The sequence below is a fragment of the Phyllostomus discolor genome, chromosome 6 (assembly GCF_004126475.2).
Source record: "Phyllostomus discolor isolate MPI-MPIP mPhyDis1 chromosome 6, mPhyDis1.pri.v3, whole genome shotgun sequence".
NCBI classification, from domain to species: domain Eukaryota; kingdom Metazoa; phylum Chordata; class Mammalia; order Chiroptera; family Phyllostomidae; genus Phyllostomus; species Phyllostomus discolor.
Window position 1 is genome coordinate 96,588,956 of NC_040908.2, and position 26,111 is coordinate 96,615,066.

Sequence of the window (26,111 nt, forward strand, 5' to 3'; positions counted from 1 at the left end):
CCAGAGTATTAAAGCAAGAGCTCCATTAGGTAGGAAGAGCTTCCTTGAGGTAGGAAGGAGTTCAGGAAAGAGGCAGGTGAGAATATCAGAAGGCATTAAAGGAATGTAGTTCTTTGGGTTCTAGACTCTAGCAGAAAGCCCAATCATAAGATGCTGGAAAAATCTCACCCCAGGATCCCTTTACCTGACCCATGGGAGCCCCCAAATCCTCAAGTGCCAAAACCCCTCTCTGCAGTCAGCTCATTGTCCATTTGCAGAGGGCAACAGCAAGAGCAAGCTCAGGTAGACAGGGAATGTTTTCAGAAAAGCCAGGGTTGGTGGCCAAGGGAGAAATAATCATGAGCTGTACTGCCACCTTTGGAACAATGAAAAAGAGGTCCCAATAGCTAGCCTGGTTCACTGTAAGATCAACAGAAGACACACAGCTTAAGAATCCTTCCACAAAAGGAAGCAAGAAGTGTGGAACAGGTGTATTTATACAAGGACAGAGGAAGCCCCAGAATATAAGCCAAGCCAACAAAAAGAATCTCTCACATAAAGGCAGCTAGTAAAGGTTGGCAGAGGTGGCTGTTACTTCAAATGCCGAAACAGCAATACAAACCTACAACTAACAAAGAATCAAGGGAGCATGACATCATCAAAAGATCACAATATTCCACCAATAACTGAACCCAAAGACAGAGACCTGTGATTTAACCAATAAAGAATTTTAAAAAGCTGTTTTGATGGAACTCAATGAGCTAGAAAAAAATAAAGACAATTCAACACGATCAAGAAAATAATAAATGAACAAAATGAGAAATAAACAGATAAATATCATTAAAAATACAGAATCTGGAGCTGAAGAATTCACTGAATGAAATAAAGAATGCAAGACAAGAGTGCTAACAGCAGAAGAGAATAAGCAAAGACAGAACCAGCGAATTAAAGAATAGGAACTTTGAAGTAACCGAGTGGAGGAGAACAAAGAAAAAAGAATCAAAAAAAGTGAAGCAAACCTACATGATTTGTAAGACACTATCAAAAGAACCAATATCACAATCACTGGAGTTCCAGAAGAAGAAGAAAAGGGAAAGGGGGCATAAAGCTTATTAGGAATTCCAGACCTGGGGGGAGACAGTTGGACATCTGAGTACATGAAGCTCATAGATCCTCTCATTATTTCAATGCAAACCAATCCTCTTTAAGACACATTATAGCCCTGGCTGGCATAGCTCAGTGGATTGAGCACGAGCTGTGAACCAAAGTATCACAAGTTCAATTCCCAGTCAGGGCACATGCCTGGGTTGCAGGCCACGGCCCCCAGCAACTGCACATTGATGTTTCTCTCTCTCTCTTTCTCCCTCCCTTCCCTCTCTAAAAATAAATAAATAAAATCTTTTAAAAAATTTTAAAAGACACATTATAATGAAACTGTTAAAAATCAAAGATAAGAAGAGAATCCTAAAAGTAGTAGAAAAACCCAAAAAACAAAAACAAAACACTTTACCTACAAAGGAACCCCTATTAGGCTGTCAGCAGATTTCTCAGCAGAAACCTTGCAGGCTGGGAGAAAATTAATTGATATATTCAAAATGTTGAAAGGTAAAAATTGCCAGCCAAGGCTACTCTATCTGGCAAAGGAATCCTTCAGAAATGAAGAAGAAATACTTTTCCAGACAAACAAAAGCTAAGAGAGTTCATCACCACTATGTCTGCCTTATAAAAAATGCTGAAATGAATTTTTCATGTTGAAATGAAAATATCCTAATAGTTACATGAAAATGTACAAACCACTGGTAAAAGTAAATATACAGTTAGATTCCGAAAAGTCTAATTCTGCAACGGGATGCTGTGTTAAACAACTAACTATGTTAGAAGCATTAAAGAGAAGAGTATTAAAAATAATTACAGTCAGTATAACTTCTTTACACAATATACAATACAAAATGAGGTAAGCTGTAGCATTAACAACATAAAATGTTCAATGCAATCCCTATAAAAATTCCAATGGCATTTTCCACAGAAATAAAAAAAAATCCTAAAATTTGTATGGAACCACAAAAGATTCCAAGTAGGGAAAGCAATCTTGAAGGGGAAAAAAGCTGGAGGGATCATAGGTCCTATTTTTAAACTATACTGCAAAGCTACAGTCATCAAACCAGTATGGTATTATTATTATATAAACAGAGGCATAGATCTATGGAACAGAATAAAGAGCACAGAAATAAACCTATGTGTATAAGATTAATTAACTCACAACACATTGCCAAGAATATACAGTGAGGAAAGAAAAGTCTTTTCAATATAATGGTGCTGGGAAAACTGGACAGCCAAATGCAAAAGAGTAAAATTGGATCCCTGTCTTGCACTACATACAAATACCAACTCAAAATGGATTAAAGACTTAAACATAAAACTTTAAAGCATAAAACTAGAAGGAACCATAGCAGGTAAGCCCCTTGACATCAGTCTTGGCAATGATTTTTTGGATTCGACACCAAAAGGAAAGGCAACAAAAGCAAAAACAAGTGGGACTGTACCAACTACAACCCTTCTGTAGGGCAAAGAAGACTATCAACAAAATGAAAAAGCAACTTACTGATTTAAAGAAAACATTTACAAAGCACGTATCTGATAAGAGGTTAATATCCAGAATACATAGAAAACTCATACAACTCAACAGTGTGTTTGGAAATTTTTATAATGTAATACTGGGGAGGGAATTAAGACTTTTAAACTTGACCAGTCACGTGAAGGAAAATCACTGCAGGCCTCTGGCAGAGGTAATGGCATGGTCAAGGAAGTGCACAAAACTGGATATAAGGAAGATGAAATGATAATAATTTAGAAAAGAAATATCATAATCCTGGACTAGTCTGGTATTAAAAATAAGGTGGTAGTAGAAAAAAAATAGGAATATTTGATACTGTTGGAAGAAATGGTTAAATTTGACCATAGGCTTAAAAACAAATACAACAAATTATTTGAGCAACACTTGATGATTTTTATTTGGGAGGAACTGCATCTAAGATATGTCAATAATGGAAGAAAAAATATGGATTAACAAAAAAGGAGGTAAGGTTGAAACAAGAGGGCAACTCAAACATACCAGGAATCTACCTTTCTGCAATAGGAACTAGGGAGCTAAGGCAGCAAAACCACACTGATTCATTAGGCTTTTCTGCATTCACAGGGAACTATTTTTAGTGGGGAAAAAAGTTATATAACCCTCCCATATGAGAGGAGGAGAGAAATTCCCATCAGGAGAAATCCCCCAAAAGACATAAAACACTTTTCTCTTGCTGGGCCAAAATAATGTTACTAAATGGCTATCCGATCTGTTTCCTATCAGATTCCTTAGACCACTGCCCGCTTCAGGAGCTCTGGTTATATCAACAGATTAGATCATATACATCTGCTCTTTGATTGAATTTAATACAATATTTAATCATTTGCTTATGATCAAGAAAAGTCTATAGAGAACATTAAAATCTTACTGGTGAAAAAAAACACGCAGATGGAAATTTATAAGTTTTTTTAACTCTTAAAACCTAATCAATTCAGTTATGCTCTCCCCCAAACGTGTTTTCCCCTGTAGTCTTCCATGAGCTCTCTATCAAACTCGAACTTCCCATGTGACTTTACCCTACCTCCCTTCTCTCCCTCTCTCTGATCAGGAAATTACTAAAAAGGAAATTCAGAAACCTTATCTAAAATGACGATCTGGAAGTTGGCAAGTTTATGGGTCAGTTTTCACACGGAATGTCAGATGACAGAAAAACAGGAAAGAATTTTTCTGAAATCTGAAAAACACTAAATTAAAATCATCTGAAAGGAAAAAATGAGTCTATAGAAGTTACAAACTATCCTCCAGTTTCTTTGTATGTACTACAATGGCAAAGGAAAAACTAATTCACTTATTCTTCACTGAATAATTCTACTAAACAAAATTCTTTACATCAACTTTACTTTAGTCTATTTTTTAGTACAACTTGGCTATGTTGACATAAGAACATCCAAACCCGTAAAGAAGCTTTATGAGTTTGAGCCACACGACATATGCCAGGGAGCAAGATCTCAATTGCTTCAGAGAACAATAGTTTTGCAGTTCTTTAATGCATTTGAAATGAAAGAGGGGAAAAAAAGGAAGATTACAGAAGGTGAGAGAAAGCAAGGCAGAAAATTACAGGATAGTTAAAATTGGTGCTCTCATGGTTTAGAAGGAGGGGGTCTGAAAGAGGGCATTTCAAAGGTATGTTAATTTAGATGCACAGAAACAATGAACAGGGTTTAAGGCACAGATAAGCCTTCTACTAAAGAAGTTACATGCCTAGGTCATGAGTACTCAAATGATTGGCCCAGTTAGTAATTTATGATCAGATCACTTATGAAGTTATTTTCCATAGAACCCCTTTTTCTTCCATTAATTGACAACCAACACAGTAGGCAAATGAACCATACAAATAAAAATCTGGCCCTGGCTGGTGTGGCTCAGTGGATTGAGTGCCAGCCTGAAAACCAAAGGGTCACCAGTTAGATTCCCAGTCAGGGCACATGCCTGGGTTGTAGGTCCTCTGTAGGGGGTGTGTGAAAGGCAACCACACATTGATGTTTCTCTCCCTCTCTTTCTCTCTCTCTCTCCCCCTGTTTAAAAATAAATAAATAAGATCTTTTTAAAAATCTGAACAGGGTAGAGCCAAAGACTGGCATCTGGGATGGATCTTATTGGTTATATATTTGAAAGTAGTACATCCAAATCTGAACCCAAAGAAATCTTTTCGTTTCATAACACTGCCAAGAACAGTTTGGTTTTCACCTGAAACCACAATCAGCAACAGCTGGATAACATTACATCACTACCACCAACTACAAAAAGGGTACCTAAAGAGGTACAGGCTGAAAAGCATCGCTTGTGCTGTGGGTTGAACTGTGCTCTCCAACAGATAAAGACAGGTTGAAGTCCTAGCTGACAGGACCTCAGAATGTGACCTTATGTGGAAATAGGGTAAGATTGCAGGTAGGGTCACCGTAATCAGTCAAGACAACAATACAATGGAGTAGGGTGGGTCCCTAATCCAACATGACTATTGTCATTATTAGAACACAGACCTGTGAAGACACAGAGACACTTCCATGAAGGCAGAAACTGAAGAGATTGTCTATACACCAAGAAGACCAAGGACTCTTGCCCTTCACCAGCAGTTATGAAAGAGGTAACAGAAGCAGAGTTTGCCACTCCAAAATATGCCTTTTGGGATATTGATTTTAAATTGGTTATTAAGGAACAAAAGACTCAGCAAGAGCCTTTGACCGTCCCCCTTTACGTGCCTACAGGAATTTAGACAAGAGGACCTGCTCTAGAAAGGGAGATATCATAACAGATAATTATAGTTTAATATAAACTGTGGCAGAGAGGGACCTAGAAAAGCCCATTTGTTCAAAGTCCTCTCTGTGTTCCATTGTTAAAGTTGGTCCACTGGACATTTATTTAGCAAACACTTGCTTTTCCATCTGCATGTGGGTTACCTTCCTGCCCTGTGAAGTCCCAAATCACAACCCACCCAACCCCAACACTCATAGTACAGAACTATGAGACAATAAATGTCTGTTGATTCAAGTCATCTACTTTGCAGTGCTCTGTTACAGCAAACCTAGGATATGAATATACCCTAATGTCAACAAAACATTCAAATTTGAACAGTAAAATGAAATCTGTTCATAACTGCTAAACTTTGGAAGCAACTGAAAGTCTTTCAGTAGATGACTGCATAAACAAACTGTGTTACATCCATACAAAGGAATATTCAATGATGAAATGATCTATCAAGCAACAAAAAAGATATGGAGAAAACTTAAAGGTATATTCCTAAGTGAAAGAAGCCAATCTGGCTACATATTAAGTGACTCCAACTGACAATTTGGAAAAGGCAAAACTATGGAGGCAGTAAAAACACCAGTGGTTGCCTGAGGTTTGGGGAGAGGAAGGGAAGGACAAATAGGTGAAGGGCAGCTGATTTTTAAGGCAGTGAAACTACTCTGTGTGACACAGCAATAGTAGAAATATGTCATTCTACATTTGTCAAAGCCCACAGAAAGTACAACACAAAGAGTAAACCCCAATGTAAACTATAAATTTTAATTAATGTATTAATATGGTTTATTGATTGTAACAAATGCACTACACTAAGAAAAGACCTAAACAGTAGAAGAAACTGTAGGAATGGGGGGAATAACATAGGGATGCAGACTTTTTAAAAAATAACTCTGAATATTAAAATAACCACAGTAACAACTACCACCTATTAGCAACATAATTTCAATAAAAAAGGAGATTGTTAAAACCAAAAAAAGTTAGAAGGATATAATCTTCAGATAAAGAATAGGTCTTCCCAAAAAAGGATGGCACATAACAGAATATCTGCCAAAACCAAAACAGAACAGAAGTAGATGGGAAGAAGGATAAAACATTATCTCAATTACCTTCATTTTGCCTCAAACCAAGAAAACTATCATCATGAACTGGCCCAGTTAATGCACTGTTTTCAGGAGATCATTATTCATCTACTGCTCATAATGTCCCTGAAAGAGAGGTGGTATACTTATTCCCATTTTTATTTATTTTTTAATTAAATTTATTGGGGTGATATTGGTTAATAAGATTGTATAGGCTTCAAGTGTACATTTCTATAACACTAGATCTGTATGTGCGCTGTGTGCCCACTAGCTATAGTCAAACCATCTTCTGTCACCACATATCAGGCCCCTGTCCACCCCCCATGCCCTTCCCTCTGTGGTGGTGACCACCACACTGCTGTCTGGGTCCTTGAGTGTCAGTTTTATATCAATATGTAAGTGAAATCATATGGTTCTTAGCTTTTTCTGACTGGCTTATTTTACTTAGCATGACATTCTCAAGGTCCATCTATGTTGTTGCAGATGGCAATATTTCATCTTTTCTTTGGGTTGAGTAGAATTCTATTGTGTACATCAACCACATCTTCTTTATCCAATCCTCTATCAATGGACACTGATTATTCCCATTTTTTAAAATTTTATTTTAATCATTGTTCAAATATTATTCCCATTTTGAAATGTGGTAATTGACAACTGTACAAGAACTTCATTTCTATAACATGACTTTTTCCTTAATTCAACCAGAAGGATCTGGTTGCCTCCTTTCAACCAGATCCTTCTACCTTTACACAGGCTGTACATCTACTCCCTTAATTATTACGCCCTTAGGAAAATTAGGTTACGGTCATTGTTAAACTACCTTAAAAGGCAAGGCCTCAGGTCTGTTGACCATAGAAACACAGTTTCAGCCAAACTAAAGATAACAGCTTCACCTCAGCTGTGTTTCAGCCCCAGACCCATGAAAGTGGAATGACTCTACTGACCACATCCTTGCAAAGCCAGATAGAACGATACCATGCTGACATCAGGACCACATGCAGCAATCAACTAGCCTCTACCCTGACTCCAACCAACGAGTAGAGCCCACGACCCTAATCCTAACTCCCTTAGTCACCCTGATTAATGATTTCCCCCTATATAACCCATCCCCTACAGCACTGGAGAGCCAGGTTTTAGACTACTAGCTCACCTGTGTCTCCAAGCTTGGTGCCATTTCCTTAAGTAAACCTTTACTTTCTGCTGCAAACTCTTGTTCACACTTTACTGGGCTTTGATGCACACAGGCAAGTGAATTATTTTAGCTCAGGGGTGTCACACTCATTTTTACCAGGGGCCACATTAGCCTCATGGTTGCCTTCAAATGGCCAAATGTAATTTTAGGACTGTATAAATGTAACTACTCCTTAACTGGGGGCAAGGAGCTCGGCACTGCTGCTGGGTAGAAACAAGGTGGAAGGCCGGATTCGGCTCTCAGCCTTGTGTTTGCCACCTGTGCCTTAGCTGGATAATACCCATATAAAAGTTAAACAACTTTTCCAAGGTGTCATATACCTCACAACATCAGCTGAACTTGAACAGATTTATGACTGACTAAACACTATGATAATGACATGATGGCATCCTAGTGCAACTGTATAGCAAGCAACTGATATGAGGGATCAGAGGCTGAGAAAGAGGTCAACATGAAGCAGAGGTGTGGGAATCATCCATAAAGAGATGACAGCTGAAGTCATCAGAGAGAAGTGGCACGTGGAAGAAAGGATGAGGGGCACTGGGGGAAAGCAAGGAATGAAGGACACATCAGAGTCACCTTGTTCAGCTGAGGAACAGCAAAGTACACAAAGGAGGTGCAGTTATATAGGAAAAAAAGTGAACCACAAACTGTCACCCGGTTTGAAACCTGAAATAGTCACGGTTGACTCCTCTCTCCCCCTAATCTGCAACATATGGGCAGCTTTAAAACATTATACCCACATATATATTTTTAAAATCTGTCTCTTGCTCTGCATATGTCATTACCCTAGTACATGCCCTTCATGAATTTTTTCTTGGAATTGTTTGAACTGCCTCCAAACATTTCTCCTTGTTTCCATTTTATCTGCCTCTACTACCATCTCTTTGTGTATCCACACATTCTAATTTTTATGTACCCTGTTTCTATTACAATTATTTGGCTGTTTTACTAAAATCTGATCACATTTAGAGCTTTTATTCTTTTAAGCCATAAAAGGGTTAATGATATCTGTAAACCATGTCAAAATAATTACAAACCCAGTAAACATGCTATAGACTATTAAACATACACATTTCAGTACAGAAGGCAAGACCCAACTTACTATAGCCTCACTAATTGCTGACATCATAAGTTTGTGGTGAGTAGTGCTGAAGAGCTTTTATTCTGATATACAACATTATAACTGCAAAAGTTCTAAATAGAAACTTTTAAGGAAGAGTTTCTGTGTACTAAATACTAACAGCAAGAGAGTAGTAAAAGTACTGGTGATTTAATTTTTTCCTTAATCTTAGTTCTATTTCCCATACATTTTTATAATAAAAATAATTTTTTAAAAACCTCTCAATGTTATTATAAAAGACAAAATTTTATAAAGGAAAGTTAATGGTAACTTTGGAGAGAAAAGTTTCAGTAAAATGGAAATCATGAGAGTTTGGATGGACTAAAGTTTAAACCTATTAAGGATGGAATGAGACAAATGTGAACATTTTCAAATGGATTTAGGTGGCTCTTTGATGAAGAAGAGTTAGTGACTTTTTCTCTTTTACAAACTTTCCTCATATAACTGCTTCAAAGTGTTTTTCAACATTGGTATCTCTGATTTTTATCTAACTATCTCCCATCAGGAAAAAAAATAAAGATCATAATGGGCTACAAGGGTCAGAAATGGGGCTAAGCCTATGATTAGCCAGCTGACCATGACCTGTTTCACTGAAGAGCACAAGAAGTATATTCCAGATGTGTGGGTCAGCGTGAATGGAAGTGAGAATGAGCACATTGTGCATAAGGGACTATAAGAAGAACCCCTAGTTCAGGCCAAGATGGAGGCATAGGTAGAAACCATTCGCTTCCTCTTACAACCAAAAGGAGGATTACAACCAATCTAAAATCAACCAGAAGCACCAGAAAAATCAAACGGCATGGAACTCCAACAACCAAGGAATTAAAGAAAAAATCAGCCAGAACAACCAGACCAGTAAGGCAAACCCTATGGGGTGGGCAGCTCAGAAAACCCCAGCAAGGTGGCTAAGGGGCTGGGACTGACTGCCAAGCTCAGCGGAGCTGCGTGGGAGGGACTGACTTAAAGGGGAAACTGAGACTCAGAGCTGATTGTGGGCTTTGGCTGCAGTTACCAGGGTGGGAGATACTTTCAGTCTGACTCAAGAATCTGTTGGAAAGTGTACTATAGATGAGCAGGCGAGCTGCATTACTCCCTCTCTGGCCCCTCCCCAACAGGTAGCTCTGAGGTCAAAGAGGGTTGCCCTGCCTGGGTGAGTACCTAAGGCCCTGCCTCCTTACAACTTATCAGCTGCGCCAAAACAAAGAAATATGGCCCAAATGAAAGGACAGAGCAAAACCTCAGAACTAAGTGATGAGGAGACTGCCAACCTAACTGATGGAAATTTTAAAGCCCTGGTAATCAAAATGCTCACAGAACTGATTTAGCTTAGTCAAAAAATGAAAGAACAAATGAAAGATATCCAAAATGAAATAAAGCAAAATAATCAGGGAACCAACAGTGACAACAAGGAAACCAGGACTCAAACCAACAATCTGGAACAAAAGGAATAAATAAACATCCACCTGGATCAGAACGAAGAAACAAGAATCCACAAAAATGAATAGAGGCTGAGGACTCTCTGGGATAACCTGAAACGTTCCGATATCCAAATTACAGGGGTGCCAGAAGGAGAAGAGCAACAGCAAGAAATTAAAAACTTATTTGAACAAATAATGAAGGAAAACTTCCCCAATCTGGCGAAGGAAATAGACTTCCAGGAAGTCCAGGAAGCCCAGAGAGTCCCAAAGAAGTTGGACCCAAAAAGGAACACACCAAGGCACATCATCATTAAGTTACCCAAGATTAAAGACAAAGAGAGAATCCTAAGAGCAGCAAGAGAAAAAAAGACAAATACCTACAAAGGCGTTCCCATAAGGCTATCAGCTGACTTCTCAAAAGACACCTTACAGGCAAGAGGGGCTGGAAAGAAGTATTTGAAGTCATGAAAGGCAAGGACCTACATCCAAGATTACTCTGTCTGGTAAAGCTTTCATGGAAAGCTTTTAGAATGCAAGGACAGATAAAGTGCTTCCCAGATAAGGTCAAGTTAAAGGAGTTCATCATCACCAAGCCCCTATTATATGAAACGTTACAGGGACTTATTTAAGAAAAAGATGATCAAAAATATGAACAGTAAAATGACAACAAACTCACAACTATCAACAAATGAACCCAAAAGAAAAGAAAAACAGTGAAAACAAAAACTAAGCAAACAGCCAGAACAGGTACAGAATCAGAGAAATGGACATCACACAGAGGGAGTTCAGTGGGGAGGGGGAAGGGAGGAATAAGGGGGAAAAGGTACAGGGAAGAAGCATAATCAGTAGGCATAAAATAGATGGGGAAAGATAAAAATGGTATATGAAACAGAGGACTCAAAGAACTTATATGTACAACCCATGGACATGAACTAAGGCGGGGGGAATGCTAGAGGAGGGTTGGGGGACAGGGTGGAGAGAAGGTAAAGGGGGAAAAGTTGGGAAAACTATAATAGCATAGTCAATAAAAAATACTTAAAAAAAAGAATTCCTAACTATTTATGTGGGGTTATATTTGGGAATAGCTAGAGATACAGTGTGAGAGCTGTGATGGCACCAAACACAAAAACTCTAAACACAAGACTTAGAAGAAGTATGTGCTTTCTACTATAAGAAACAAATATCCCCTTGAAGAATTTTTAAACAGGGGTATCACATTATGAAAGTAATGTCAGAGAAAGATAAAGCTATGGGGATGCATTATAGAAAGACAAGCCTATCATACATAAGAAATAGGAGACAATTAAGAACGTAAAGTAAAGGAGAAATAAATATTTCTCTAAAGACATGACATTTGATAAAAGGGAACATAACAGTATCTATCATTTTCTTCCATTGAGTCAGTCAAATTTTTTCTAGGCAAATTCCACATTCCAGAGAGAATGACCTCTAAGAAAACAATAATGAACAAGACAGATGTCTACCCTTAAGAAGCTTATAGGAATATATTCTTTTCTCCAATAGTTTATCTTAAAATTCTTGTTTTTGTAGATATCCAAATATTTTCTTGTATTTTTAAATGTAGTCACATACAAGGAAGCTCCCATAAGGCTGTCAGCTGATTTCCCAACAGAAACTTTGCAGGCCAGAAGGGATGACACAAAATATTCAAAGTGATGAAAAGCAAGGATCTACAACCAAGATTACTCTACCCAGAAAAGCTATCATTTAGAATCAAAGGAGAGATAAAGAGTTTTCCACACAAGATAAACCTAAAGGAGTTTATCACCTCAAAGCCAGTATTACAAGAAATGCTACAGAAACTTCTTTAAGAAAAAAAAAAGGATAAAAACTGTAAGAAAACATAGCAAATAAAAAAATTCTCACTGACAAATACATAATAATAGCGGGGGATCAACCAACTATAAAGCTAGTACACAAAGGTTAAAAGACAAAGATAGAAAGATCGTGTGTAATTACAACAATTAAGAAATACACAAAAACACACAGACACAAAAAAGTAAAAAATAATGGCAAAAACATAAACATAGAGAAGGGGTGAGTAAAAATGGTAGTGATTTTGGAATGCGTTCAAACTTAAGCAACCATCAATGTAAAAGAGACTGATACAATCCACGAATCAAAAATCTGCAAGACATACACAAGAGTTAAAGAGAAAGGAATCTACTACAGAAAGTACACACACAAAAAGAAATAATAACAAATAGAAAATAATTACAAAAACAATCAGAACACAATTAACAAAATGACAATAACTACATACCTATCAATAACTACCTTAAATGTAAATGGACTAAATGCTCCAATCAAATCAAATGACCTAGGGTAGCTGAACAGATAAGAAAACAAGACTCATTAGGCCTATAAGAGGCCCACTCCAGATGGAAGACACACACAAACTGAAAGTAAAGGGATCAAAGAAGATATTTCATACAAATGGAAGTAGGAAAGAAAGCTGGTTTGGCAAAACTTGTATCAGATAAAATAGACTTTAACATAGGCTATAACAAGAGACAAGGACATTTTGTAAAGATATAAGATCAATCCAACAAGACAATATAACTTAAAACTCTTGTAAACATTTATGCACCTTACGTAGAAGCACATGATATATAAGCCAAATACGAAGGGACATAAAAAGAGAGACTGACAGTACTGTAACAGTAAGGGACTTTTAACACCCTCCTGACATCAATGGATAGATCATTCTGACAAAAAAACAGTGGCCTTAAATGCTACTTTAGACCAAGTGGATTTAATTAGTAAATTTAGAACATTTCACCCAAAAGGAACAGAATGTACATTTTTTTCAAGTACCCATGGAACATTTTCCAGGACAGAACATGTTAAACCAAAGAACAAGTCTCAATATATTTAAGAAGACTGAAATCACAGCAAATATCTTCTCCAATTGTAATGGTATTAAAACTGAAAACCAGTTACAAGGGGAAACTGAAATACACACAAATACAAGGAAGCTAAATAACATTCTACTAAACAATAAATGGGTTATCCAAGAAATCAAAAGATGACTTAAAACAAATAAAAATGAAAACACACAACCCCAAATCTATGTAACACAGCCAAAGCAGTTCAAAGAATGAAATTCATAACAATACAGACCTACCTCATAAAAAGACCTCAGATGATCAATCTAATCCTAAACAGAAAGGAACTAGAAAAAGGATAACAAACAAAGCCCACAGTGAGTAAAGGGAAGGAAAATAAAGATCACAGCAGAAATAAACAAAATAGAGTCTAAAAAATGCAAAAGATCAACAAAGTCAAAAGCTGGTTCTTTGAAAAGATGAACAAAATTGATAAACCTTTAAACAGACTTGTCAAGTAAAAAACAGAGAGGACCCAAAGAAAGAAAATCAGACATGAAAGGGGAGAAGTGAAAACCAGCACCACAAAAATACAAAGGGCTATAATAAAATACTACAAATAACTATATGCCAACAAATTTGTTGAAGGAAGAAATAAATTCCTAGAAATATACAATCATCCAAGACTGAATCAAGAAAAAACAGGAAATTGGAACAAACTGATACCTACCAACAACATCAAATCATTAATCAAAAAGCTCCCAACAATTTAATATCTATTCTTCTCAAACTATTCCAGAAAATTGAAGAGGAAGGAAGGTTCCCATTTTATAAGTCCAGCATTACCCTGATACCAAAACCTGACAAGGATACCATAACAAAAGACAATGACAAACTATTATTTCTGATAATCATAAATGTAAAAATCCTCAACAAAATACAGTGGAACCTTGGTAATTGAACTTAATTCATTCTGGAAAACTGTTTGAGAAGCAATTTGTTTGAAAACCAAATCTCCTTTGTTGACTGAGAGACATGTGACTGATCATACAGGTATTAGCATGAAAGGGTTGTCAGGTAAAGAACTGAGACCCAAAGGTTTGTTAGACAACCAAGACTTTTTTCCATGAACTTGGTTGAGAAATGAAGAGTTTGAGAACAAAGGTTTGACTCTATTAGCATACCAAATTTAACAACACATTAAAAGCATCATAAACCGTGATCAACTGGAATTTACTTCTGGGATACAAAATCGGTTCAATATACACAAATCAATCGACATGATACACCATGTAAACAAAAGACAAAAATCATTATCAATAAATGTAGAAAAAGCATTTCACAAAATCCAGCATCCATTTATGATAAAAACTTTCAGCACAGTGGGAATAGAGGAAATATATCTCAACATGATAAAGGCCATATATAACAAATCCACAGGTAACCTCATCTCAACAAGGAAAAGCTGAAAGCTTATGATTTAAGGTCAGAAACAAGACAACGATGGTCATCTTCAGTACTTTTACTCAACATAATATTGGAAATCCTAGTCACAGCAATCAGACAAGAAAAAGAAATAAAATTTCCATCCAAACTGAAAAGATGTAAATAAATGGAACAAAAGATGTAAAGATGAATGGAACAAAATAAAGAGCCCAGAAATAAATCCATACACCTATGATCAATTAATCTCTGAAAATGAGGGAAAAATGGTGATGAGAAAACTGGACACATGCAAAAGAATGAAACTGGATCACTTTCTTACACTGCATACAAGAACAGACTCAAAATGGATTAAAGACTTAAATGTAAGACCAGAAATCATAAAACTCCTAGAAGAAAACATAGGCAGTAAACCTTCTGACATTTCTCTTAGTAACATTTTTTCTGATATCTCTCTTCAGGTAATGGTAACAAAAGAAAAATAATCCAATGGGGCTACAAAAAAAATGAAAAGTTTTTGCAAGGTGAACAAAATGAAAAGGCAACACAATGAATAGGAGAACACACTCTGCAACAATGCATTTGAAGAGAGGTTAATATTCAAAATTTATCACAAAAACTTAGACAGCTCAACACCACAAAAGCAGCCTATTTGAAAAATGGGCAAAAGACCTGAATAAGCACTTCTCCAAAGAAAAGATACTGATGGTCAACAGACGAATGAAAAGAGGCCCAATGTCACTAATCATCAGGGTAATGCAAATTAAAACCATAACAAGATATTACTTCATACTTGTCAGAATGGCTATCATAAACCAATCAACAAACAAGTATTGGTGAGGATATGGAGAAAAGGAAACCCTTGTGCACTGTTGATGAGATTGCAAATTGGTGCTACCAGTGTGAAAAACAGCATAGAGTTTCCTCAAAAATTAAAAATAAAATGGCCACAGAATCCAATAACAGTTTGTAAAGATATATGCTCCCCTATGTTCACTGTAGCATTATTTACAGTAGCCAAGGTATGGAAGCAGCTCAAGTGCCCATTCACATAGGACTGGCTAAAGATGTGGCACATATATACATAATGGGATATTAGCCATAAAAAAAGGGATGAAATCATGCCATTTGCAATAACATGGACTAACCTAGAGGGTATTTTACTAAGTGAATTAAGTCAGAGAAAGGCACATGCCATATGACTTTATTTAACACGTGGAAACTAAAAAAACAAAAAACAAAATAAACAAACAAAACAGATACAGAAGCCTATATACAGATAACATTTCAACAGCTGCCACATAGGAGGGCTGGGTAATAAAGGGGAAAGGATTAAGAAGTACAAATTTGACAGTTATAAAATTATCATGGTGCTGTACAGTACAGCATAGTCAATAATGTTGTAATAACTATATATGGCATCAAGTGGGTACTAGATTTATCTGGGCGATCACTTTGTTAAGCTACATAAATGATCATTGTGTTGTACACCAGAAACTAATATAATATTGTATGTCAACTGTAATTTTTTTTAACAAGAAAGCTTTGTTGTAGAGTTCTGATGGTAATCCTTTATCCAGCTAAAGTTCTATTCTTTTCATTCTTACATTCTTATGAGTTGATGTTGGTGGGAGAGATAGTGGTGGTAATCATGAGTAAGTGCTAACTTTGATCATTTTTCCTCTATTAAAATGATTATGTGCAAACAACAAGTGTTGGAGAGGTTGTGGAGAAAAAGGGACCCTAGTGCACTGTTGGTGGGATTGCAGACTGGTACAACCACTATGGAAAACAGTATAGAACTTCCTCAGAAAACTAAAAATGGATCTGCCTTTGACCCAGTAATTCCACTGCTAGGATTATATACTCAGAACTCTGAAGCATCAATCCAAAAGAACCTATGCACCCCAATGTTCACAGGAGCACAATTTACAATAGCCAAGTGCTGGAAGCAACCTAAGTGCACAACAGTAAATGAATGGATAAAAAAACTATGGTACATTTACACAATAGAATTCTATGCAGCAGAAAGAAAGAAGGAGCTCCTACCCTTTGCAACGGCATGGATGGAACTGGAAAGCATTATGCTAAGGGAAGTAAGCCAGACAGTGAATGGCAAATACCATATGATCTCACCTTTAACAGGAACCTAATCAACAAAACAAACAAACAAGCAAAATATAACCAAAGACACTGAAATAGAGAACAAGCTGACAGTGACCATAGGGGAGAAGGGAGGGAATTTCAGGGGAAAAAAGGAAGGGTTAGCAGGAACAATTATAAAGGATACATGGACAATAACAAGAGGGGGTGGAAACGGGAGGGAGGTGGGGAGGGCTGGGGGGATGGGCTGGGATGAGAATAAAAGGCAGAAAACTGTACTTGAACAACAATTAAAATAAAAAAAATAAAAAAAATAAAATGATTATGTGTAATTGATACCACACATAATCAAACATTGCTCCGTGAGCCTTAACTCATTCTGACTAGATGTGCATATCTGAGAACATGATGAAAATACATTCAGGGACATACTTGAGATAAGACATAATCCAATGATATCTGACATTTGTTCCATAAAGAAAGTATGAGTAACTAACACAAATTTTGAAGGGATAATCACATTTGTGGATTTAAGACATTAAATATTTTAAGATAAGGGCAAACGGTTAAAAATAAAACTCAAAACACTCTAATTTTATATACATTTGTATATACATAAATAATATATATATTCTCAGATTCCACTTTAATATTTGATTCTGAATTGTAGACAAACATTGGTATTAAGTATAGGCATCACAAATTACAAGAAATACTGCATAGCTCAACTTTTGATTTCTCTTTTAATCACCACCATTTAAGGGACATATTTTAATTAAAAACCAATGCTAAGAAAATTTAAAAACAAATAGAGCTATGTGCCTGAACTTTAAAATCCTACATTTCATGGGATTTATTCTTCAGTCACCAAATAAACCAATCAGACACAAGTTCCCTAGGTTCTTAATTACACCTAAATATCAAACTTTAAAAATATATATTTCTATTAAAGAAAGCCTAATTTTGGCTTCAGGTCAAGAGAGCAGCATAGGTAAACACCGCTCACCTTCTCACACAACCACCTCAAAATTACAGCTAAAATACAGAACAATCATCACTCAGGCCTGTCAGAAATCGAATTGAATAGAAATCTGACAACTGAGGAATTAAAGGAACCACATCCAGGCAGACTTCTAGCAGGAGTGGAGATGCTAAATAGGCTGGTCCCACACCCACATGTGGTGGATAAAAATTTCAAAGGGATATCTTGAGAGTGAGAAGTCCCAGTCCCACACCATACCCCCTAGCTCAGTGTTCAGGCATCAAAAAGATAAGTCCCCATAACTTCAGGCTGCAAAACACAGTGTGGGAAGAAACTGTTGGAGTCCCACAGTTCCCCTTAAAGAACCCACACACAGACTTACTCAGATTTACTCCCTTGAGCTTCAGCCCTGGCATAGCAGCTTGAAAGTTACCAGTGGCATACAGGGAGGAACTGAAGTGTCTGGAATCCAGGCAACAGCTGGGGGACAGCTTTCTCCCAAACAGAAAGGCAAACAGAGTCCACTATCCCTTTTCTGAGTCCTACCCCCACACAGCCACAAAGCCTGCAGACAGGTGCCATATCTGAGACTCTATCAACCTGGCTAACACTGTTTGCCTCATCCTGAAGATCCCCTGAGACTGTGCCCTACCCAACTTATGGACCCACCCAAACTGTTAACTATGACTTTTCCCTATGAATGGCTAGACTTGGCTCATATTTCATAACTTCCTAAATCTTTATCAGACAAGAAACAGATGGCCTCAGTGAGACCCCTGCTTCTGTATCCCCTGCTAAGTGGCTCCAGGCTTGGTACTAGCAGCAGCCAGCCTAGGTCCATGTTTTGGCTTCACCTGGGAATTTCTAAGCCTAGAACAAGTAGCAGCCATCTCAGACTGCTTTATAGCTCAGGCAGGGTGGCCCCAGACAGGAAACAGGTAGGGACTCACACTGGCGTGAACCACCTGGAAACCCTAGAGCCTGCACACCCAGTGAACAGCTACAGACCATGTCAGAGCACCACCACGCTGATCCTCCACAAAGTAAGGAGGTTGGTGGTCAGTGGTCACAGCCAGTCCTTGAAGCTGGCCTGGGTCATTCCCTTCCATTGATCTGCCAATAGCAACCAAGGCTCAACCAGAAGAGGAGGGTATACTCAGCCTACATGAAGGGCAAACCTCAAGTATCCAGCTTGGGTGATAGGGGAGGATGTACTACTGGGCCCTGCCAGACACCTACTATAGTAGACCACACTACCAAGACAGGGAGTCATAGTAGCTCTACCTAAGATTTAATAGAAACAAACACAGAGAGGCAGCCAAAATGAGAAAAAAAAGAAACATGGCTCAAATGAAAGAATACATCAAAAATCTAAAAAAAAGAACTAAACAAAATGGAGCCAATCAATCTATCAGATGTAGAGCTCAAAACACTGGTTATAAAGATGCTAAAGAAACTTAGGAAAATAACAGCATAAAAAAGATCCAGTCAGAAACAAAGGATACACTAATTGAAATAAAGAACAATTTACTGAGAAACCACATTTGATTCTCGAGTGTTGTCAAGAATCAAATCAATGATCCAGAACATAAAGAAGCATCAAACAACAATACAGAACAACAAGAAGAAAAAAGAATCAAAGATACAAGGATAGTGTAAGCAGCTTCTGGGATAACTTCAAGTGTTCCAACATTTGCACAACAGTGGTGCCAGAAGGAGAAAAGAAAGAAGAAATTGGAAATCTACTTGAAAAAAATAATGAAAGAACACTTCCCGAATTTGGTGAAGGAAATAAACAAGCAAGTCCAGGAAGTACAGAGAATCTCAAACAAGATCGATGCAAAGAGGCCCTCTCTAAGACACATCAATTAAAATGCCAAAGGTTAAAGGTAAAGAGAGAATCTTAAAAGCAGCAAAAGAAAAGCAGTTAGTCACCTACAAGGGAGTTCCCATAAGACTGTCAGCTGATTTCTAAAAATAGACTTTGCAGGCTAGAAAGGATTGGCAAGAAATATTCCAAGTCATGAAAAGCAGGGACATCCAGCCAAGATTGCTCTACTCAGAAAAGATATCATTTAGAAAGGAAGGGCAGATAAAAAGCTTCCCAGACAAGAAAAAACTAAAGGAGTTCATTATCACTAAACCATTATTATATGAAATGTTAAAGGGACTTATTTAAGAAAAATAAGATCAAAAGTATGAACAATAAAATGACAATAAATACATATCTATCAATAATTGAATCTAAAAATAAAAACTAAGCAACCAAGAAAAAGAGAGAAAGAATTATGGATACGAAGAGCATTTTGATGGGTGCCAGATGGGAGGAGGGTGTGGGAGAATGGGTGAAGATGTGAGGGGATTAAAAAGCAGAAATAGGTAGTTACAGAATAGCCACAGAGGTGTAAAGTACAATATAGGAAATAGAGAAGCCAAAGAAGTTATATGGATGATCCAGGGACAGAAACAATGGTGTGGGGATTGCCTGAGGGAGCTGGGGGTGCTGGGTGCAGCAGGATTAAGGGGGAAAAATCAGGACAACTTTAATAGTAGAATCAACAAAATAGAATCTTAAAAAATAAAGAAAGCCTAATTTAAAAAACTGGAAATTAGAGAAAATAATTTACATTAAAAACTCTATATGAAAGCATTTTTAAAAAATGAAATTAAACAGGTTTCCCTGCCAAGTGAAGAGTAAATGAAGCAAAGAAAACCACTCTGTAATTATGTCACTGAGGAAACAATTTACCAAGCCTATATTTGTGCTCAACTTTTCAGAAATACATCTACTGAATTATATTAATATGTGGCTTTTCCAGAACACATAAGGCTAACAAGGTGAAAATAATAATACAAATAGAATTCCATTGAAGAAATACAAGTTTAAGATATCTAGAATAGTTCCATACTCCAGGGGATTTTCCATTCTGCTTTACTGATACACAGGCAACAAATCTTGATTGCATAAGAAATCCTTAACAGAAGCTTTCACATTTGGCTGTTAATCTACTAAGACGCTATCCTTTCAGGAAAGTGTCACTGAACAGTACCTGAAGCAAAAAACTTACACAATGTGATTTAACATTTTTAATAAAATTAAATTAAGCTTTTCAATGTATTGTGTTTTCTGCTGTTACTGAAGTTACTTATAAAATGTTGAGTCTTAAGTCAGGGATATATGTTGAGGCTATGAGGAGAACTCAAAGCCTAAAGATCTTTGAATGATCTCATCTCATCTCATCTCGTACATTGAGCCAAAGTGTGGTCAGTCAAAAAGCAACACACAGCTGTCTGTGGTTAGTTCTACCCACAATTAACTAGAACACTACCATTTTATGGCCAATAAAGGTATACATACTAAAAGCAAAATATCATTAACAAATTGGGGAGGGGACAGGTTGGATTTTACTAAAACACCCTCATTTTCTGATTTAGAAAAACAATTCTCATTTATTAATATTAAAAACTGCCATTTCTACCTCAAAAAGTATGTAACAGATATTCTTTTTAACTAAGAAATTTTCACTTCGCATTTGAAAAAAAATAGCACAATCATGAAGGATAGTCTCTCTGGGTAATGTGCTGTATAGGAATATGACTAACCTCAGACCAAGTAAGGGCAACAGCTAACTGTGTGCCCATAAGCACTTGACTTATTCCACCTCTCCTGAACATCAGTCAAATGGGGTATAAATGTCTGTCCCACAGGATTATTGTGAAAGTTAAATGAGTTATGTATACATTTTTATTATAATAGCAGGCTAGATTTTTTTCAATTATTAGAAGCACATCCTTCCTCCTACCCCACCTGAAACATATATTTGAAATAGGCTGTATTTTTTAAATGATACTAACATTTAACCATGTTAGCCATTCATCTCCCTCCCACAACTGACAGAAAGACTATGATTCAAGCAAAGATATACCTAACAATCGAAGATGACTTTAAAAAAAAAACAAAACAGGTAACAAGCAGACTAATCATATTAGTTTTTTTTAAGACTTTATTTATTTATTTTTAGAAAGAGGGGAAAGGATGGAGAAAGAAAGGGAGAGAAACATTGATGCACAAAATAAACATCTACTGTTGCCACTTGCACACCCCCAATGGAGAACTGGCCCACAACCTGGCATGTGCCCTGACTGGGAATCAAACCTGTGACTTTTCACTTTGAGGGATGACACCCAACACACTCACTTAGTCACACCAGTCAGGGCTAGTTTTCTTTTTTTCTTTTGTCACTTTAGGCACTCTACAATGCAAAGTACACTTAACCTTTGTTGACCAAAACCATTTTCTCCTTGAAGATTTTAACATTTAAAAATGTCAAATCTTCCTGGCTGGTGTAGCTCAGTGGATTGAGCACAGGTTGTGAACCAAAGTGTTGCAGGTTCGATTGGGTTGCAGGCCATGACCCCCAGCAACCACACATTGAGGTTTCTCTCTCTCTTTCTCCCTCCCTTCCCTCTCTAAAAATAAATAAAATATTTAAAAATTTTTTTTAAATGTTAAATCTTAATTTAACATTTAACAACTGTCTCCTCATTCAGCTAATAAAATGTTCTGAGGGCCCCACAAGGTTGTGAAAGATGAAGAATTCATATGGCATTAATGAGAATAATTCCTGCAGTCATGGAGTAGATGCATAAATTGAACAGATTCCCTTGGTACCACTGTAGTAACAGTCAATAGTTTAGGACATTCTTGTGTCTAATGTTAAATCTGAAGGGACAACAGGCACAAAATAAGTCTGCTCTGGACAAACTTGCATATATGATCACTCTACCCATACTATCTCCAAGCAGGATGCATGCAAATAATCTTTTGCTTCAAAAGGGAAATTAAATGGAGCACAGCTAGTATCCAGATCTTGGTTTCTTATTATCATTCTCCAATTTAAAACATTTTGGCTCGTTGAGAAACAGATGATGGTTCTAGAAGTGAGGAGGGAAAATATCAACATGAGTTTGGAGCATCTTGTAATGCCAAAAAGTATAAAGAAGGGTTCAAAAAAAAAAAACCACCCAAAATTGCACACACACAGAAAGCCAAACTAAACAAAAACACCACAATGTGTTCAAAGGGACACAAGATGTGACTTTAAAACTTCACACTTTGGATTGTAATCCAAAATATAAAATAAATGTCCATGACTCTGTACTGATATAAATGATTGCATAAATCAATAAATGAGGGAGAAGAGACCAATCTCCCATGCAGAAAAATTTTAAAAATGCATGTAGATGCTGCACTTTTAACAAGGTAGAGAGAAACTCCACACTTTTCAAGTGTGAGCTGTGTGTGCACAGCTTGTTCCTGCCAAAGAGTACAATGTAAGGAGGAGGGAAAAATGAGCATTTACTGCAAAAAAACCCCCACAAAAAAACCTAATATAACCTCAACCAAGTGATTAAACTTAAAATCAACAATGTAAATCATGTCAATAATATATACTCTTAATATGTTGTGTTAACAATGGCTCTTTACTTCTGTACTCTTCCACCACCCCAGTCTACGAATGGGTACAAGATCAGACATCCTACAAAATACCTGACCAGTGCTGTTCAAAACTGCCAGGGTCATCAAAAACCAAGTCTGAAAACCTGTCACAGCCAAGAGGCGCCTAAGGAGACATGACTACTGAATGCAATGTGGTATCCTGGATGGAACCCTGGAACAATAAGGACTTGGGTTAAAAACTAAAGATATCTGAATAAAGCATGGACTTCAGTTAATTAAAAGGTACCAATAGTGGTTCATTAATTTGACAAATGGACTATACAAATGTGATATTAACAACAGGGGAAACTGGATGTCAACTCCATGAGAGCTCTGTACTATCTCCACAAGTTTTCTGTAAATCTAAAACTGAAATTTAAAAAATTATCTAATGGATAGCTCAGTGGATTGAGCGTGGGCTGTGAATCAAAGCATAGCAGGTTCAATTGCTAGTCAGGGCACATGTCTCAGATGCAGGCCACTGCCCCCAGCAACCGGACATTGATGTTTCTCTCTCTCTCTCTCTCTCTCTTCCTCCCTCCCTTCCCTCTCTAAAAATAAATAAATAAAATCGTTAAAAAATATGTAATGGAAATAAGAAGTAAATTGTAATATTTAATATAAAGGTTAACATTACGACTCTCAGATTGTTCCAGTGTAACCCAGCCACTCTTATTTACAGTACGTGTGGTGTCCTGAGGAGATGAAGGGGTCTGTGTGCAGAGGAGCTGACAGCAGATGCCTCCTTCCAGCACCCTGCTATGCACTGCAATGCACATGCCAGCCCGATGGAGTAGTTCACTTAAACTCACCCTCACAAACATACATAAATGGTTTAAAATATTTCAGGTAGAACACAGTATTAATAATGTACAGAACAAAAGTGACATTTCCTCTATTCCTAGTATGAATTCTTTATCAGTCAAAATATGAGGTTAAAAACAAAGAAGTTTTTCGCCCTGGTTGGCGTAGCTCAATGGAGTGAGCGCGGGAACCAAAGTGTCACAGGTTCGATTCCCAGTCAGGGTACATGCCTGGGTTGCAGGCCATGACCCCCAGCAACCGCACATTGATGCTTCTCTCCCTCCCTCTTTCTCCCTCCCTTCCCTCTCTAAAATAAATAAATAAATAAATAAATAAATAAATAAATCTTTAAAAACAAACGAAGTTTTTAACTAATATGATCTAACAAAAAGTAGACCAAGAAATTTCAAAATTATCAAGAGGCCAATAGGCCCTTAGTGGATTTTTATATGTAATGAATAAACAAAAGTTAGATACATATATAAAATATGTACTTTTACTAGTAAAAAACTAAGAAGAGATGATGAATTTATAACCACTATTATTAACAATGTACCCCAACCTAAATGTATGCTTCAAGATAATAGCTAATGATATTCTGAGGCCTTCATATTATCCCAAATATATCCAGATTATAAATATAAATCTTTATCACTTTTAGTGATGTTTAAAGTCATGTTATACCCAATCTAGTATTTTATGACACTTAACAAAAAGTAATGACAAATTTGTAGAAGCCTTTATAGATGTTTACCTGTCCGCTTACATGGACTTGTTGGATTATGTTTTGAAAATGAAATATTGAGGATGGGCTAGAATGGGAGTAGGGGGGAGAAAACTGTACTTGAACAATGATTGAAATAAAAAAAAAATGAAATATTGAATACATGAAAGAGATATTCTCCATATATGCTCAAGACCAAATGACTTCATAAATGAAAATAATGTTTTAGTTAAAATTATAAAAGTGTAACAATGACAGAGCAGTCACTAAATCAGAATAAAATGACTCTGAGGTATGCTTTAAGGGTTAGCATTGCACATGAAATTCATTTTGCCCATCATTCATAGGCAAGCAGTTGTAGAAAAGAAGACGAATCTAAAAACATACAAAGTGCTACAGGATATTGCTGATGTGGTTAATTTCATAGCATCAAGGCCTTTAATAAATAGAAGAATACTTACTATAATGAGATGTGTAGCAACTACAGGGCAGTATTTAAGTGACTTAGCTCCAGAACTGAAATGCATGAGCTAGAATACTGGCAATGAATTTAGTAGCTGAGACCTTAGACATGTTACTAATCTTAGTTATTATCATGTGTAGAATAGTGATGATAATAGTCTCTATCTCACAGAATTGGTAGAGGTATTATAAGAGATATTTCATTACAGTCTTTAGAAAAATGCTTGGCACATGGAAAGTATTCACTAAATGTTAGCTATTACTGGCCATCATCATGGGAGTAGCCATGAAAATCTTTTTTTAATATATTTTATTGATTATGCTATTACAGCTGTCCCATTTTACCCCCCTTCATTTCCCTCCACCCTGCACACCCTCTCCCACCCACATCCCCCCACTTAGTCATATCCATGTGTCATAAGTTCTTTAGCTTCTACATTTCCCATACTATTCTTATCCTCCCCGCTATTTTCTACCTAGCATCTATGCTACTTATTCTCTGTACCTTTTCCCCCCTCTCCTCCTCCCACTCCCCTGTTGCTAACCCTCCATGTGATCTCCATTTTTGTGGTTCTGTTCCTGTTCTAGTGTTTTGCTTAGTTTGTTTTTGTTTTTGTTTTAGGTGGGGTTGTTAATAATTGTGAGTTTGCTGTTATTTTACTATACATGTTTTTTATCTTCTTTTTCTTAGACAAGTCCCTTTAACATTTCATAAAATAAGGGCTTGGTGCTGATGAACTCCTTTAACTTGACCTCATCTGAGAAGCACTTAATCTGCCCTTCCATTCTAAATGAAAGCTTTGCTGGATAGAGCAATCTTGGGATGTAGGTCCTTGCCTTTGATGACTTGGAATACTTCTTGCCAGCCCCTTCTTGCCTGCAAAGTCTCTTCTGAGAAATCAGCTGTCAGTCTGATGGGACGCCTTTGTAAGTTACTGTCTCCTTCTCTCTTGCTGCTTCTAGGACTCTCTCCTTCATTTTTACCTTGGCTAATGTAATTATGTGCCTTGGAGTGTTCCTCCTTGAGTCCAACTTCTTTGGGATTCTCCTAGCTTCCTGGACTTCCTGGAAGTCTA

The 26,111-nt window shown here is 37.0% G+C and overlaps 1 protein-coding gene across 5 annotated transcripts in view; it reads right to left on the reverse strand.

Moving 5' to 3' along the window:
* The window catches only part of MTMR2 (myotubularin related protein 2), a 113,723-nt gene that overhangs the window by 45,005 nt on the left and 42,607 nt on the right, over positions 1-26,111 (reverse strand). The window contains exon 1 of one of the 5 annotated variants that reach the window (XM_036028657.1): positions 2,726-2,745. The exons of the other annotated variants lie outside the window; for them this stretch is intronic. The gene's annotated coding sequence lies outside the window, so the exon portion shown is untranslated. Of the gene's footprint in view, positions 1-2,725; positions 2,746-26,111 lie in introns of those variants that run through there. 5 annotated transcript variants of the gene reach the window in all.